This window comes from Crocuta crocuta, unplaced genomic scaffold (assembly GCF_008692635.1).
Source record: "Crocuta crocuta isolate KB4526 unplaced genomic scaffold, BGI_CrCroc_1.0 scaffold25, whole genome shotgun sequence".
Taxonomy (NCBI): domain Eukaryota; kingdom Metazoa; phylum Chordata; class Mammalia; order Carnivora; family Hyaenidae; genus Crocuta; species Crocuta crocuta.
The window spans coordinates 8652033-8660964 of NW_027532015.1; the positions used below are offsets into that span (position 1 = coordinate 8652033).

The 8932-nt window shown below is 39.6% G+C and overlaps 1 pseudogene; it reads right to left on the reverse strand.

Annotated features, from left to right (window-relative positions):
- Window positions 1–416: 416 nt before the first annotated feature.
- On the reverse strand, window positions 417–1364 carry LOC144241541 (methylosome subunit pICln-like; annotated as a pseudogene).
- Between the last annotated feature and the right edge of the window lie 7568 nt (window positions 1365–8932).

Consider the following 8932-nt stretch of genomic DNA (forward strand, 5'->3'; position numbering starts at 1 on the left):
AGCCCCTCAAGGGGTACAAGTTCGACTGAGCCCCAACCCTTTTCCTCCAGTGTTCCTCTACCTTCAAGCACCTGCACGCTGTCATCACATCCACCCGCTGCTTACAGAAGATGCATATAGTGAAGGTAGGAACTGCAGACCTAAACAGAGGGTCCCCAGATACAGAAAGTTGTGGGGGGTAAATGATAATCTACAAATACCCTCTTGGTTAAGCTAATGCACCTTTTAAGATAAAGACCATAGTTTCTTCTGCTGGTTACAACTTGTAGTCTCAGCATGGTCTGTTTCAAAAAAAAGACCTGGTTCAGGTAAGTTTCAGAGAAGGAAAAAGACTTCATCAACACCCAGTGCATGGTGGAAGAGGCACCAAGTTCTCTCCTACATTAATGAGAATTCCAAAGCGGCGTACATCATTTTCAGTGATGAGTATCAGCATCTCCAAACTGGCCAACAGCTGTTGGTGGAGTAGCTGCCTCCATTCCATCATCATAACCTCTTATCGAATCTTCTGTCCAGACTCCAGCCATGGTAGATGGGCTGCCCACAGACTGAGACAGACTTCCTTTCAATCTCTCCAATGTAGCCTGGCCTTCTGCTGCTATATGGGATACTCCTCCTTCACAGATACGAAACGTAGGCATGTCTCCGGCTCTTGTCATGTGCTTCTACATCATATTCTTCTTCTTTCATAAGCATCCGAATCTTCATCCTGAGGATCTGAGTGCGAAGCCTGGCCCTCACACATCATGGTGAATGCTCCCTCCGAGCTGGTTTATCATGAGGCACAAATCTAAATTCGGCAATAGGTTCAATGTCATCATCACTGTCTTCTTCTTTACCAGCAACAGATTCTTTTGACTCTTCTCCCAATTTGGCATTTGCTGTAACATACAAATGCTCATCGTGGATAGATTTTTAGGTTCCTGGATACCGCATGCACACTAACGGTGGAGTATTCCAGTGAGAACCTTAATTCAGAGCTGTCTAACCAAGACACGCAGCTTTTGGCATTGCAAAAGGTGCTAGCGCAGGGGCCCTTCCGGTTCATCATAGCCTGGAGAATCTGACTGCTGCTGCTGGAGCCCCTCAGCTGACCAGGGCTTCAGTAAACTTAAATTTTTTTTAATGTTTATTTATTTTTGAGAGGGAGAGAGACAGAGCATGAGCAGGAGAGGGGCAGAGAGAGAGAGGGAGACACAGAATCTGAAGCAGGCTCCAGACCCTGAGCTGTCCACACAGAGTCCAGGGAAGGGCTTGAACTCACCAAGGATGAGATCATGACCTGAGCCAAAGTCAGAAGCTCAACAGACTGACTGAGCCACCCTGGCACCCCAGGGCTGCGGTAAACTTTTGAGGAAGCTCATTGCAGCAGAGAACTCAGAGACGTAGGCTCAGAGGAGCACAGCAGCTCTTCAGTTCAGATTTTTCTAGGTAGTTAGGGGAGGAGCAAAATTTCTCTTGAGGCTGCAGGATCTCAGTTGCCTTCAGCTCAGAATAATCTTCATGCCACAGTTGATTCATTTGGGGCCGCCTGGCTCCGGCTTCTACAGTTTCTGAACTGTAACTTCCCTGAAGTTTCACACATTAAAGTTTGAGCCGGTAGGTTGTTTCATCTCATTGGAATCTGTTAGTCCTGACAGTAGGTTAGTTTGGTCAAACTCATTTCAGGTGTACTCTCAAAGTTAGGCCTGTGGTTCCAATAGTCAGATATTAAATAAGAGACATTTTTTTTCCATGGAACAAAAGAAAGACACTGGCTAATGACTGGATTAAATGTTAAGCCAGTTTCTGAGTTTTTAGGTAACCGGTGGAGGAGGCTTTTAAGTGTCAGATTCAAGCATCTTCGGATAGAGCGAAGGCAGGTGCTGGCAATCTGACAGATCTGGTTTGTAGATCAAATGTCTCTGATGTTTTCTGAGCAAGAGGCATGAAGATTGTCTATTCATGAGCTGTTATGGCAATTTCTCGGAAGTTTACATCAAGTCATTTATATTTAGTTTGTAGGGCTTTAGGGAAAAGGGCAGTTTTAGTTTTCAAATGATCCCAAGTCAGGAAGGTGGGAGAAAAGGCAAAATGTTAGTTTGGAGAGTTGTAGCCAGGCGTTGGAGGACACCGGAAGAAATCTAGGATTTCTAGTCTAGTTTATAATGAGTAGTATTAAAATGGAATATCTACAAGGATGTGTTCTTGAAATGTATGTTTTCTCTATAATCACTTTTATCATTTTTTACCAAAATAGCCAAATTATCAATAATTTGTTTGCTAAATAAGTTTAGCTTTAAAGAAGAACTTGGCCTTATTACTTACATGTATGCGTGCAGCAAGAATAATGGTTGACCATACAGACGGCTTAAAACCTGCTTTGTTTGGAGCGTGTGGGTGGCTCAGTCGGTTGAGTGCCTGACTCTTGGCTCAGGTCATGATCCTGGGGGTCATGGGGTCGGGCTGCATGTTGAATGTGGTGTCTGCTTAAAATTCTTTCCCTCTCCCTCTGCCCCTCTCCCCTGTTTGCATACTCTCTTTCTCAAATAAAATAATAATAAAAACTGCTTTGCTGGAACTTTTTATTAGATCTCTAGATTGAACTTTAAAAAACTTTTTTAAACATTTATTTATTATTGAGAAACAGAAAGAGACAGAGCATGAGCATGGGAGGGGCAGAGAGGGGGAGAGACACAGAATCCAAAGCAGGCTCCAGGCTCTGAGCTGTCAGCACGGAGCCCCATACGGGGCTCAAACCCATGAGTGGTGAAATCATGACTCGAGCCAAAGTCGGACGCTCAACCCACTGAGCCACCCGGATGCCCCTAAATTGAACTTTTAAGTCTCTTGAAACCAGAAGCCAAGCCACACACTTGCTAACAGACCTTGGCTGTAATACCTTTGAATTTGGATGCATGCCTCTCTTTTTTAAAAAACTTTAAGTGTTTTTATTTATTTTTGGGGAGGTGCGGGGGGTGGGGTAGAGAGAGCACAAGTGGAGGAGGGGCAAAGAGAGAAGGAGACACAGAATCCGAAGCCGGCTCAAGGCTCTGAGTTGTCAGCACAGAGCCCGATGCGGGACTCTAACAAACTGCAAGACCATGTCCTGAGCTGAAGTCAGACACTTAACCGACTGAGTCACCCAGGTGACCCTGAGTTCTTCTCTTCTTAAGGTCTGCCAAACATGAGATTGTTGCTCCAGCCGGGAAGTACTCTTTACTCACTTGGTAAGGCCGCTGGGAACTCTGTAAGCAAAGTATCAGGCTGATATTTCCAAGAGGACTTATTGGCTCCATAAAGTCAACATTAGCTCCCTAAAGCTGTCTGGTCAGATCTGAGTCTATGCATGTCTCTCTCAAATAGAACATTCCAGTCAAAGCCCTGGTAATATAACCAATGTTTCCAATTGTGTCCTGTCACCAAGAGAACGAATTCTTACTGGACTTATGTAAATAAATAGATTGCCACAAAAATATAAGAACGCTCACTGAGAGTTTCTGAATTCTGGAGGGTTCAGGTAGAGAGAAAAGATAAATGTTTCAATTTGTCCACAAAGGTGTATTTTATCTAACTGCTGTAAGTCAGTTAGGTTAAGAAGAAAAGTTTTCTTAAATCTGGAAAAAACAAAACACTTTAAAAAAATGTCAGCAATGTTTCAAATAAGAAGCCATAAAAAGTAAGATTATCTGCCTCCATTTATTCAGTTCCCGCCCTTCCCATGTTATTATTTCTTGTTCTGACTGAATTCAATTTTTCTACTAGTTCTGGAAATTTTTACCTAGTTCAGTTTTATGATCTAAGGTTATCAGAAACCTGTATTCAGAGGTTTTGTTATGTTTTTTTCATGAGTCTCACTGATGATGAGGCATATTTGCAAGAAACTTACAAAGCCACCTTAGTAAAAGTGTAACTGTCTGTAAATGATAGAAGACTTAAAAATGGCCAAGGTTAAAGATCTCATTAGAGTTCATTACAATGCAGTTGACAAGGAAATTTGGTTATTTTTGTGACATACAACACTTCAAGATAATAACATAGAAGGACATCAGATTTCTAGATGTTTCATATAATTTTTGAAACATTTTAATAACATGTCCATATTAATATTATAAAAGAGAGTTTAATATCACATATTTGACAATATTTCCCATGTAACTTAACATACCAAAGAAGTCTCATTAGTTTAATTTCTCATAAAATTTTTTTGGATTGTTCCAGTGGCTTGCTAGAAAGTTTCAGCTAGATTGTGGTTAGCAGACTCCATTTCAGAATTTGATTTTGGAAAGTATATAAAAAAATGTGTAATGACTATGGATCATTACGAAATAATATTTAATTATCTATTTAACCTAAGTGACAAGGAAAGATTTCAAAGGCAAAGGTCACATAGTTGTGAGTAAAATTTAGTTTCTTTAATATTAAGACTAGTTTCGTTAAGTAATCAAAGAGCTAATAAATACAGGAAATTATTTTGGCAAATGTAGAATCAATATGTGTCTCAAAATAGAAATACTTAAACAGTAAAGAAAAACTTCTGTTTACAATTTTTTATGAAGATCGGACCAATGGTTCAAGAAAATTTTGTACTTATAACAAAGAGAAAACAAAACTTTGCACCAGTGTACTTTCGGTGTTAAAACTCATTTACTCACTTAAATTATCCTAATTTTTTTTAAGTTTATTTATTTATTTATTTTGAGGGGTGGAGAGGTTGTTGCAGGCGAGGGCAGAGAGACAGAATCCTGAGCTGAAATCAAGAGTCAGATGCTTGGGATGCCTGGGTGGCTCAGTCGTTCTAAGTGTCTGACTTCAACAGACACTTCAACATGACTCAGGTCATGAACTTGTGGTTTGTGGGTTCAAGCTGCACATCGGGTTCTGTGCTGACAGCTCAGAGCCTGGAGCCGGCTTTGGATTCTGTCTCCCTCTCTCTCTGCCCCTCCCCTGCTCATGTTCTGTCTCTGTTTCTCTCTCTCTCTCTCAAAAATAAATAAAGATTAAAAAAAAAAAAAGGTGATGGGTGCTTAGCCACTGAGCCAGCCAGGTGCCCCTAAATTATCCTAATCTTAGCCAGCACTGAGCACACATAAAATTTCTTTCTAAAAATTCTTTCTCCATAAACCTACAACATTTTTAAAAAACACATTTAGATTTTGTCCTAAATTTTACCTCTTTAAAATAACCAGTCTTACTTTAGGACAAAACTATTTTTCCCCCTCAACAAATATATATATTTTTATCCCTTATACTTTTTCTTAGAAAAAAACATGTATCTTACTTCTCTTGCATAGAGTTGTTTCCCTTATTATTTCTAGGAGTCTTAATTACATTTATGAGAATTCTTAATACTTAGCAACCTTAATTCTAGTGAAAACTGTATAATAAGCAACTGTGAACCCTGTTACAGCAGAATTCTTTAGACTGACAAATTTATTAGTACATTTCATAATTTTTAGAAACATGTTTATATAGTACAATATTTTTTTAAATGTTTATTTATTCTGAGAGAGAGTGAGAGTACATGAGTGCATGTAAGCTGGGGAGAAGGAAAGAGGGAGAGAGGGATCTTAAGCAGGCTCCACACTGTCAGCGCCGAGACCAACATGGGGCGCAATCCCACAAACCCAACCATGAGATCATGACCTGACCTGAAATCAAGAGTTGGATGCCACCCAGGTGCCCCAGTACAATCTTTCAATGAAGCATTAAACACACTCACTAACAGACTCAAATTTGTCTTTAGTTTCTTTATAAGACAAAAGTAGGTAAATATGTATTCACTATTTTATCTTATTTACACTTAAAAAATTTTTTTAATGTTTTATTTGTTTTTGAGAGAGAGAGAGACAGAATGTGAGCGGGTGACAGAGAGAGGGAGACACAGAATCCAAAGCAGGTCCGGGCCCTCAGTTGTTAGCACAGAGCCTGATGCGGGGCTCAGACTCAGGGACCGGAAGATCATGACCTGAGCTGAGGTCAGACCCTTAGCCATCTGAGCCACCCAGGCACGCCTACACTGTTTATTTACTTGTCTTAACAAATATGCTTAGACCACCCACAAAACTTCATGAGGAATTAGAGTCAACCATTATATTGTTTTTGTTTTGTTTTATTTTGTTTTGTAACAAAATAAACTTTTGTTACAAATTTTGCAACAGAGATACTATGAACTTATGTGACTTTTAAAAAAAACATTTATTTTGAGAGAGAGAGTGTGTGTGTGCATGGGGGCAGGTCAGGGAGGGACAGAGAAAGAGAATGGGAGAGAGGGAATCCTAAGTAGGCTCCATGCTGTCAGCAATGTACCTGACTTGGGCTCAATCTCACAAACCACGGGATTATGACCTGAGCAGAAACCAAGAGTCGGCCACTTAACCCACTGAGCCACTTAGGTGTCCTGGACTTATCTGACTTTTAATAAACACAAGCAGAATAAAAGTTTCATATTTAATGCTGGTAACTCTAAAGATATGTCTATTTTAATTAAACCAACAACCTTACTTTAGCTTCAAAACTAAATATTTTCCCAGATCATGTGAACTCAAAAGACATTTGGGTTAGTTTTTATCTTTCTGAGTTTTAGAATGCTCAATCTGTACAAGTATGTGCCTTCAAACTAACTAAATAAAGCTCTTTTACAAATTAATTTTAGCAATATCATCCAGAGGTAGAGAAAATATCTCACATTTAGAGCATACTTGGACACACACACACACAAAATACACAGACAAGATGTACACAAAATCTTAATTTTGTTTCTACTAATATTTGTGGAGAGGACATTGCAGGCTCAATTTTAAAATACTTTTCTCTATTTTTTCTTCAGTCTCAAGAGATTGTGGGCTGTAATTTACGTTTTAAAGACATTATAAGGTTTATAATTTCAAGGGACAAAGACAGAATATAAAAACATTTTTCTCGAGTTTCAGGGTAAATGTTATTTAAAATTTACTTTAAAAAAATACAGAACAATTTTGTTCCAATATCCCAAACTTTTATAGTATCCACAAACATTTTGAGAGGAACAGGCAAGGTTTGGAGATTGGTAAAGATAGGGGGCTTTAACTTGTTTCTAGAGTTGTATTTCTGGTTTTATAGAGATTTGTAAGATAAAGACAGCTGTTCCTAATTCCCCAAAGACATGGATTACAGCCTGGCTATCAAGGGATTGGCCCACCTTTTAAAACTAAAATTGCTTCCTTATATCAGGGAGAATTTTAACTAAAATGGGAATGAATACATTTATGCCTCTGATAAAATCTGATAAAGCATTTTTAACAAAAGCCTTTTTTGGGGGGCACACAATTTAACTTGGCTTCTATTAGCCCCTGAATGTTGGCTTTTTGCAGACCATGTCTAGGAGGACCTTGGAAAAATTCTGGTCATCTATTTCCTCAGTGAAGGGAAGGTTGTGAATATAGTAAAATAATCTTTCTAATTAGTCTCTAATTCGGTGTGATCTTTTGAAAATAGAGGTAAAATGGCTTTTTAACTTAAAAGATCTGCTGCTGTCCAGACTTGGATTTTTTTCATGGTGGTGGGTTGGGGTTGGGGGTCTAGGATACACCTGTAACGGACGTCGTGTAGGAATGTCTAAAGCAGGCAGAACCTGATTACAGAGCCCTGGAAGGTACGAGCAAAACAAGCCTTGTTGCCAGTCTTGGATGCTTTTATTAAAGTTATTTTCTGGCTTTCAACATTTATATGAGCATCTTATATACTTAGAACCTAGAGATTAGACCAGAGTAATCTCTAAATTTTATAGGAAAGGGAAGTTAAAATAGGCAGGTGACGTTGGATCTTAAGGAGAATTAACATTGAATGTGGACATTTATTTTTGAGTTCTAAGCCTAATTTCTGTGCATTTATCTTGTCAAGAGTCCCTATGCCTAGCTTTTATGCTAATAAGACAATTGAGAGCTCTTTACAAAATATATATATGTATATTAAAGTAGAGCCAATTTAAATGATCCATCAGCCAGCCATTGGCAAATAGGATCTATTAATAGCAACTCAAAGCAATAAGGCTCTTAATGGCTAAACCAAAGACGAAAGAGGTGTCCAAAGAGGGCATTGATGATGTAGCCCTCATGATCCAAAAGTTTATTTTAAGAAAGCAAAGGCCTTCATTGCACAGGCAGTGAGGCTGGTGTGCTGAAAATGGTGTCTCTGGTCTCCCACAAAAATGTGAGATGCCACCAGTCACAGACCCATTAATCTGTGACACCAGACGGATGCTTATGGAATGAGACTTTCCAGCACTACCGAGCAACAAAGGTTGAGACAACAAATGTTCCTATGAGCTACAACCTCTTATGCTAAACACCCCTGAGAGCTGGCACAGCCAGACAGAGAGAGAGATTCTTGGATCCCCAGTCTCTTTACCTAGCCACCAACGTGCACCCTGGCAAGTGCCCCTGGCTAAGTACACCCTCCGGGTGGTGGAGACCAAAGAGAATATTCTTGCCGGTCACAAAGCCAAGGTATCAGGACATAGAACAAGACTAATGGAAAAATCTGACAGCTTTAGCCAAGGCTTGGATAAAAACTAATACCTTGGATCCAAACTAATACCTAGGAGGGATATGCCACAGAGGGCATATTGGGGATTATTAGTTGCTTACCATGTGCCTCATTGCATGGAAGTTACCTTGAAGTTGGCAGGTGATCTAGAGTCAATCTAACCCATTCTGTGACCAATTTATCCTACCACGGGAGTCTTCTTGAGGTGGTGAGTGTCCTAACAGCTTTTAAGTGTTCACCCCATACCTGCTAATTTTGCAGCTTTAACTTCCAAGATGTCCCTTAGCAACAGATGACAAGCAACATGAAAGACACAACAGAGGAAAACAAAGACCGTCTCTGGTAGGAAGTAGACCAGTAACCAAACAGTATTCTAAGAAACTTAACCAAAGAGTCGCCAGACCCAAAAAACTAGTTCGACAAATAT